We start from the raw sequence: 8,051 nt of genomic DNA, 5'->3' as shown, positions 1-8,051 counted from the left end.
AAATTGCCCAACCAAGAGGACCATGGTCTTAAAGAAGAGTAATGATGTTGAAAGTGAACACTCATCTCCCCATTCTCTTTCAAAAGAATCTTCTTCCTCTAATAAAACTAAAATTTTTGAGAAAGACCCTATGTCATTAAGGCGCATGATAGGTCAAGATCAAAGTGAGCTTGAGCCAACTCAAAGAGAAAACATTTTTCAATCTAGATGCAAAATTAACAAATGGGTTTGCTCTCTAATTATTGGTGGAGGAAGTAGTACCAATGTAGCTAGCACAAGGTTGGTGGAAAAGCTTAGCTTAGAAACCATTCCTCATGCTAAGCCCTACAAGCTTGCTTGGATAAGTAAAGAGGTAGAAATAGATGTCAATAAACAAGTCCTAATTAACTTCTCTATAGGAAGCTACAAAGATGAGGTGCTATGTGATGCTGTTCCCATGGAAGTCACACATATCTTACTAGGTAGGCCATGGCAATTTGATAAACAAACTTTACATGATGGTCATACCAACCAATACATTTTCTTCAAAAATGGGAAAAAGACAACTTTACTACCTCTATCACCTCAAGAAGTTAATAAGGATAGAAATAAAATAAGAAAAGATAAAGAAGAAAAAGAAAAGGGGCAAGCTTTCACCAAGGTGTTATTTGCCTACAAAAAAATTCTTCCAAAGCAAGATGTGCATCACTCTTCCTTCTCTTCCCAAGCCAAAAAGGAAGGCCTAAAGCATAAGCAAGAGAGGAAGAGTAGTCTAGAAAATAAAGATGGCCTAACCAAAGCTAGGGGTGATACCCTTAGAAAGGATGGAACAAAAGCTCATAAAAGGGAGGCGCAAATCCTCCCCCAAATCAAGTCAAGTTCCATCCACAAAGGCTTAAAGAATTTGTGGTCAAATTCTCTCCAAGAAGGGGAGGATGATGAAGGATTAACCCCAACCAAGGATGGAGGCACATGCTTTCCTTTCTAAACATGCTTAGTCTTCTTAAGCATGTGCCTTCATCCTTTGTTGGGGTCAATCCTTCATCATCCTCCCCTCCTTGGAGAGAATTTGACCACAAATTCTTTAAGCCTTTGTAGATGGAGCTTGACTTGATTTGGGGGAGGATTTGCACCTCTCTTTTTTGAGCTCTTGTTCCATCCTTTGTAAGGATATTACCCTTAGCTTTGGTTAGGCCATCTTTAGCTTGGGAAGAGAAGGAATGGTGATGCACATCTTGCTTTGGAAGAATTTTTTTGTAGGCAAGTAACACCTTAGTGAAAGCTTGCCCCTTTTCTTTTTCTTCTTTATCTTTTCTTATTATATTTCTATCCTTATTAACTTCTTGAGGTGATAGAGGTTGTAAAGTGGTCTTTTTCCCATTTATGAAGAAAATGTATTGGTTGGTATGACCATCATGTAAAGTTTGTTTATCAAATTGCCATGGCCTACCTAGTAAGATATGTGTGACTTCCATGGGAACAACATCACATAACACCTCATCTTTGTAGCTTCCTATAGAGAAGTTAATTAGGACTTGTTTATTGACATCTATTTCTCCCTCTTTACTTATCCAAGCAAGCTTGTAGGGCTTAGCATGAGGAAAGGTCTCTAAGTTAATTAGAGAGCAAACCTATTTGTTAATTTTGCATCTAGATTGAAAAATGTTTTCTCTTTGAGTTGGCTCAAGCTCACTTTGATCTTGACCTATCATGCGCCTTAATAACATAGGGTCTTTCTCAAAAATTTTAGTTTTACTAGAGGAAGCAGATTCTTTTGAAAGAGAATGGGGAGATGAGTGTTCACTTTCAACATCATTACTCTTCTTTAAGATCATGGTCCTCTTGGTTGGGCAATTTAAAGCAATGTGATTATAACCCAAACATTTAAAACATTTAATGGAACTTGATCTTGAAGAAGTGGAATGGTGAATGTGATCACTTGGAGACTTACTTTTACTTGGTGGTTCTTGATGAGAGTTAGTAGGTAACTTATCATGTTTCTTTTTATCCTTTCCCTTCCATGAGTGACTAAAGTAGTGGTTGGGTGAGTAACTCTTCTTTGCCCTTCTTTTTCTTTTCAATTGAATTTCAATCCCAAGGGCAAGTGTGAAAACATTTTCAAGAGTGGAGTACTCATACAACTCTACTTGGTCTTTTATGTCTCTCCTAAGACCACTCACAAATCTTTTTATTTTCTCTTTGTTAGTTTCTTTTATTTCATCCCTACGCATTTGAGACTCTAATTTTTTAAAGTATTCACTCACACTCATAGCACCTTGGTGAAGCCTTTGGAGCTTCATAATAAGTTCCTTCCTATAGGAGGGAGGAACAAATCTAGCGCGCATAAGAGTTTTAATGTCCATCCAAGAAGCCGCGAGTGGCCCTTGGTCATAATTCTTACAAACTTTATGCCACCAAGTATTGGCATACTCCAAAAATCCTAAAACTACTAGATCAACTTGTACTTGATCCTTTACATGATTTTCAATGAAAATTTGATCAACTTTAGCTTCCCAATCAAGGAAGATTTTGGGATCACTTCCACCATAGAACTTAGGAATCTTTGGAGTTTGCTTCTCTTGTGATGGGTTGCGCCTAGAATGCCCTCTTTTCTAGGATCTCTTTCTTTCTCCCTAGCTTCAAGCCTTTGAATGTGCTCTTGGATTCTTAGGTCACTTTGCTCCTTGTCTTTTCTCAATTGTTCAAAGGCCTTCTTCCTAGACAACTCCAAATCCCGAAGCAATCTCATGAATGTATTGTTTTTGTTTGGTGTAGGTGCACTTGATGAACTTGCCATGATTCCTACAACAAAAACACTCAAATCCGAGACAAAATAACTGGATTAGAGGTTAGACAACATGAAAACCGAGACCAAATCCAACCCAAATTGTAACCCAAGTGTTTAGATCACTCTCCCAAAGTAACAAGGCAAGGCTAGCACTCAAAATCCACCAAAGGAGTGAAGCAAACACTTTTAAAAACTTGTTCAAAACCTTTCAAATGCAAGACAAGTGATTCGGTCACAACATCCCAAGAGTTTCAAGAAAAGAAAACTACTAAGACACAACAAAGAACACCTAGTGACAAGCAAGAAAAGCACAAAAACAAGAAAATTTAACTTCTAAGGAAATTTTGTTTTAAAGACAAAACTTGAACAAGACTAAAGCAATGAAAAACACTTTTAAAGACTCTATGGAAAGCATTTGAACTAGCCAAGATTATACCTCAAATTATGCATACACCAAGAAAAATCATAACCAAGTTAAAGCATGGAACTAATTTGCCAATATCACCCAAAATCCAAGTATAAAATTTGGTAGCATAACACCTAGTAACAATGGCCAAATGGATTCACCAAGCAACACATTAGCCAAACTGTTTTTGGTCATGAAAATAATTTTTCTTTTCAAAACTAGGTACTTAAGATGATGAGAAGGATATTTTAAGGTGTCTTGAACAATTAGTTCCTTAAAAATTAGGTCAAAATCAATCTCAAGGAGCATGCTACAACAAAAGGCATAGATCTCATGCAATAGCTCAAATACTTAGAAACAAGAATAAGAAAACTCAAAGAAGCATATGACATATGATTCAAGCAAAAGTTAGACACATTTAAAGACTCAACATGACATACACAAAGACACAAACATGTAGCTATCATGCATTTAAACTCATGGATTTGAGGCTCAAAGACTAAGCATCCAAAGACATGTTATCCAACCACATTTAGGAGTAAGAAGAGTAACAAAAACAGTAGCCAAAACTGCCCAACATAACCTGAAAAACGTTGATTCGCGGTGATCTCGGCAGCTTTGACCTTTGCTCACTATTTCAATTATAACCCTCTCCACAAAACTCCAAATGCATTGGTTCTTTTTTTGTTAGAAACTAGACTAACAGAGCTTTCTTTTGACATCAAGAATGTAAGTTTTGGATCACTGAGCAGGTGCAGTTTAATCTTTTAAAATCGTAAAGAGTTTCTGCCAGCATTGTTTTTGTGTGCAATAGAAGTGAATTTGAACCATACAAAGATAGCTACAACAAGACAAGGTTAGCACATGAAAAACACCATATTCAAGATAACCTAGGCTCTAGATACCAAATGATGAAGGATTATCTTGTTCCTTTTAAGATTATTGAATATGGTGTGAGTTGAATAAGAAAGCTAAGTGAAATCCCCACTGGACATTAAGATAGCAAGATATCTAGATGTGAAGGTTCCTTTCTCAAATCTCAAGTGAAGAAGATGATGGATTGATTCAAAATGAAAAGGAAATGGAAAGCACATAAACCATATAAAACCAAGAACAATTAAAGGAAGAAGAAAACACAAAATGGAAAGGAAAGAAATGGTAAAAATGTGAGAAGCACGCCACTACAAGGCTAGGCTAGAAGCTATGGCAACCTTGAAGATGAGTGGATGTGTGCCGCCACTTGCTATGCAAGATAAGGCTTAAAAGTATTCACTCCCAAGGGAGGAAACTCTCACAAATGGTTGAGACACAAGAGTGTTTTTACTTCAAAATGTTCAACCCTTTTACATGTCTAGGAGCACCCCTTATATAGAAGAGTTTAGGGGCCTCTAAGCAAATAAAAGATACCTAAGGATGTCTCTACAAAAACCTAACCCTAGCTTCTAGAAACTAGGTCAAATAAGGTTACAAAAATGAGAGACAAAAGAGCCAACTATGGTGTGTGCAAGGCTAATTTCGTTCTAGCACAAAAGGAGACCAAGAATGTGTCTCATATGTCTCTAGAAAGTGGCCAAAGTGTGCTAAAAACAAAGGAGACCAAAGGTACATAGGTACACTTGTTTTATGCCTTTTACTTTATGCTTTATGTCTTTGCTTTACTCTCTCATCCACATCATTTATGCTCCCCAATCATCATGCGCCACCTAGCATTGCTTTCTTACTCCTAATTAACCTACAAAGCAAATAAACATAGATTAGCATGTTGGCTTAAGTCAAGTCAACTATAGTCAACAAGTCAAACCTAGTCAAAGGTCAACAAGTCAACTAAAGTTGATTCAACTAAGCCAACTTAGGGAATCAAAAAATAACAAACACAAATGAAAGGGATGAAGGATTAGTGAACTTCCTTTCTAAACATGCTTAGTCTTCTTAAGCATGTGCCTCCATCCTTGGTTGGGGTTAATCCTTCATCAGGTTGACCTATCTCAACAATTGGTTTTGGCCATCTTGATGAGGCTTCTTGGCGAAATTGCTGGAAGAAAGAGTCTCCATGGAGTGATGATGCAGAAGAAAGTGTATAATCTTGGATGGTGAAGGATTGAAAGGTGATGCAAGAACTCTAAGAGGTTCGACCAACTTAGAGGAGGAGGGCTAGAGGAGGTTCTTAGGGAATTATGTATGGAACATCCCAAGTGGATATTACTTGGTATAGTAAAAATATAATTAAAATAAATAATCTGATACCATTCCTATAACGCGAGAAAATTTAAATATTTATCAACAATAAAAAAAAACTAATAATTCAAAATAATCCATTACAAGTTCTAAAAACTAAAATCAACTTTAAAAAGAAAAAATTATGAAATATAGTTCTTTTAAAGATCTTTCAAAATCCCCCAAAGCTAGCCCACATCTCCTCACTTATGCCTCACTAGCATCACCTGAAACCACATTTGCTCTCGTGTGATAATGCCACACGATCATTGCACAACCATAAGAAGAAAGAGTGAGCTAATAAAATAAAGGTTTAATTATTCGGATGGTACCCACTTTGGTAGGAGTGTATCAATTTGGTACCCACGGGAAAAAAATGTCAATTGCATCCTCACTTTTGAAAAAATGTCTTAATTAGGTCTCTTTTAGAAAAAAATAACTAACGCTGTTAACGGCACTACACGTGTCACTCTCTGATTTTTTTAATTTTTTTAATTTTTTTAATTTTTTTTTTTGAAGTTTTTTTTGTTATCACGTGTCAAGTCCTTGTTGTGACACATGACAATGTTAGTGTCACGTGGCAGGATAATGCCACGTGTGGCAAATGCCATTGTACTGATTTCAATTTAGTACCCTTATATATCATATTGTTTCAATTTAGTCCACAGTTTTGTGTCTTTGGTTCAATTTTTTCCCATGTTTTTTAATAATTAAAGTATATTTTTTAATTCATTTTTTATAAGATTAAAAATGATTAAGTATAAATATTTTTACAAAATTAAGTACTTATATTTATATTAAAATTTAGTGGTCAAAGAATACATTGACAAGATATGGGTTAATAATATACAATAATGTAATATGCTAAAAAGTCATTTATAATAATAAAAAAAATATTAGTATAACATTTATACAAATAATAGACTTGGTCTTGAATTGGAGAGAGAGACAATATTGCTCTATTTTGGAAAAAAAAAAGTGTATGACTATATTGTTCTATTAGTATAACATTTTTTACCACTAAATTTTAATGTAAATATCTATCATTAATGTTGTAAAAATATTTATACTTAATTACTTTTAATTTTATGAAAAAGTGAATTAAAAAATGTACTTCAATTATTAAAAAAAATTGGGATAAAATTGAACCAAAGACACAAAAGTGGAGACTAAATTGAAACAATGAGGTATATATGGGTACTAAATTGAAATCAGTACAATGACATTTGTCACACGTGACATTATCCTGTCACGTAGCACTAACATTGTCCCGTGTCATAACAAGGACTTAACATGTGGCAACAAAAAAATTTTGCAAAAAAAAAATTAAAAAAGTTAAAAAAACCATAGAGTGACACATGGCGTGACATTAAAGGCATTAATTTTTTTGTTTCTAAAAAGGACCTAATTAAGGCACTTTTTCAAAAGTGGGGACGCAATTGACACTTTTTCCCGCGGGTACCAAATTGACACACTCCTACCAAAGTGGGTATCATCCGAGTAATTAAACCTAAATTAAACATACATATATAACATATTCACCTCTCCCAAACAACTTAACACAACAAGATACCCATGTGTAGAGACCTTATCTCACAAGATAAAATATATTATTATAGTCTCATAATCTATATGAGACTAACACATCCAAACTCATCATAATCATATCAAAACATAGTTATCAGGATATCACAACCTCTATGAACCTCCATGCTCGTAGCCAACCTCTACGAACCTCCTCGCTCATAGTCCAACCTCTATGAACCTCCCCACTCACAGTCCAACACGCGTGAACACAACAATTTACAAACCTCTCCGCTCGTAAACAATCAAGTGGAGCCCACCAATACGAACGTCCCCGCTCGTATTCTCACACAAGATTTCCAACATTACGGACTTCCCTACCTACAGTCATTACGCGTCCAACTTAATTACAAACCTCCCCGCTCGTAATACATTCAGGCATAAACATAATCATAACCCAACTTGAACAACACATAGGGTTCATACCTTATCATTGTATTTAAAATACATCAATCATCAGGCCCAACATCCGATATACTACAAACGAGGCTTATTACAATTTATCACAACAAAACATCTACACAATGTAACCACGCAAAACTAGCAAGCATGCGTAACATGTATCTCTAACTACAGACATCCAAATTAAGATCACACTGTTTAACCTAAAGAACAACATGTTATGATTTAGTTGTCAAAAATTTAGCTAAAATTATACAGTTAACGAACTAGAAAATGCAATTTTACTAAAATAGTGCAAAGTAGAAAAAATGTAGTTGCCCAACGTTTAGGTTTCCACGCCCAACGGGAGCAAACCCAAGACCCGACGTCTGGCGGTAGGAAACCACCACCCGGCAGAACCCAAACCCAAGACTTAGGGCTTAGCTAAAAGAATCCAACGTCCAGTGGTTCCTGGTACCCAAAAATACAAAAAACATTTTTTCATGAATAATGTACTTGTTTCACACTTACCAACCATCTCATATCCTTTCTAGCTTTCCCAACCTATATCACTTTTTAATTTATATCCACATGACTAATTAAATCCTTTCCTCATGGCACCGTCCCTGCAATACTCACACCAACTAAACAATGCATACACTAAATGCAACCCAAGTACCATCAATCATGCACACAAAA

Source organism: Vigna unguiculata, chromosome 9 (assembly GCF_037176805.1).
Source record: "Vigna unguiculata cultivar grain cowpea cultivar isolate G323 ecotype 2 chromosome 9, ASM3717680v1, whole genome shotgun sequence".
NCBI classification, from domain to species: domain Eukaryota; kingdom Viridiplantae; phylum Streptophyta; class Magnoliopsida; order Fabales; family Fabaceae; genus Vigna; species Vigna unguiculata.
The sequence above is the reverse complement of the archived record's forward strand: the minus strand, read 5'-3'. Positions refer to the sequence as shown.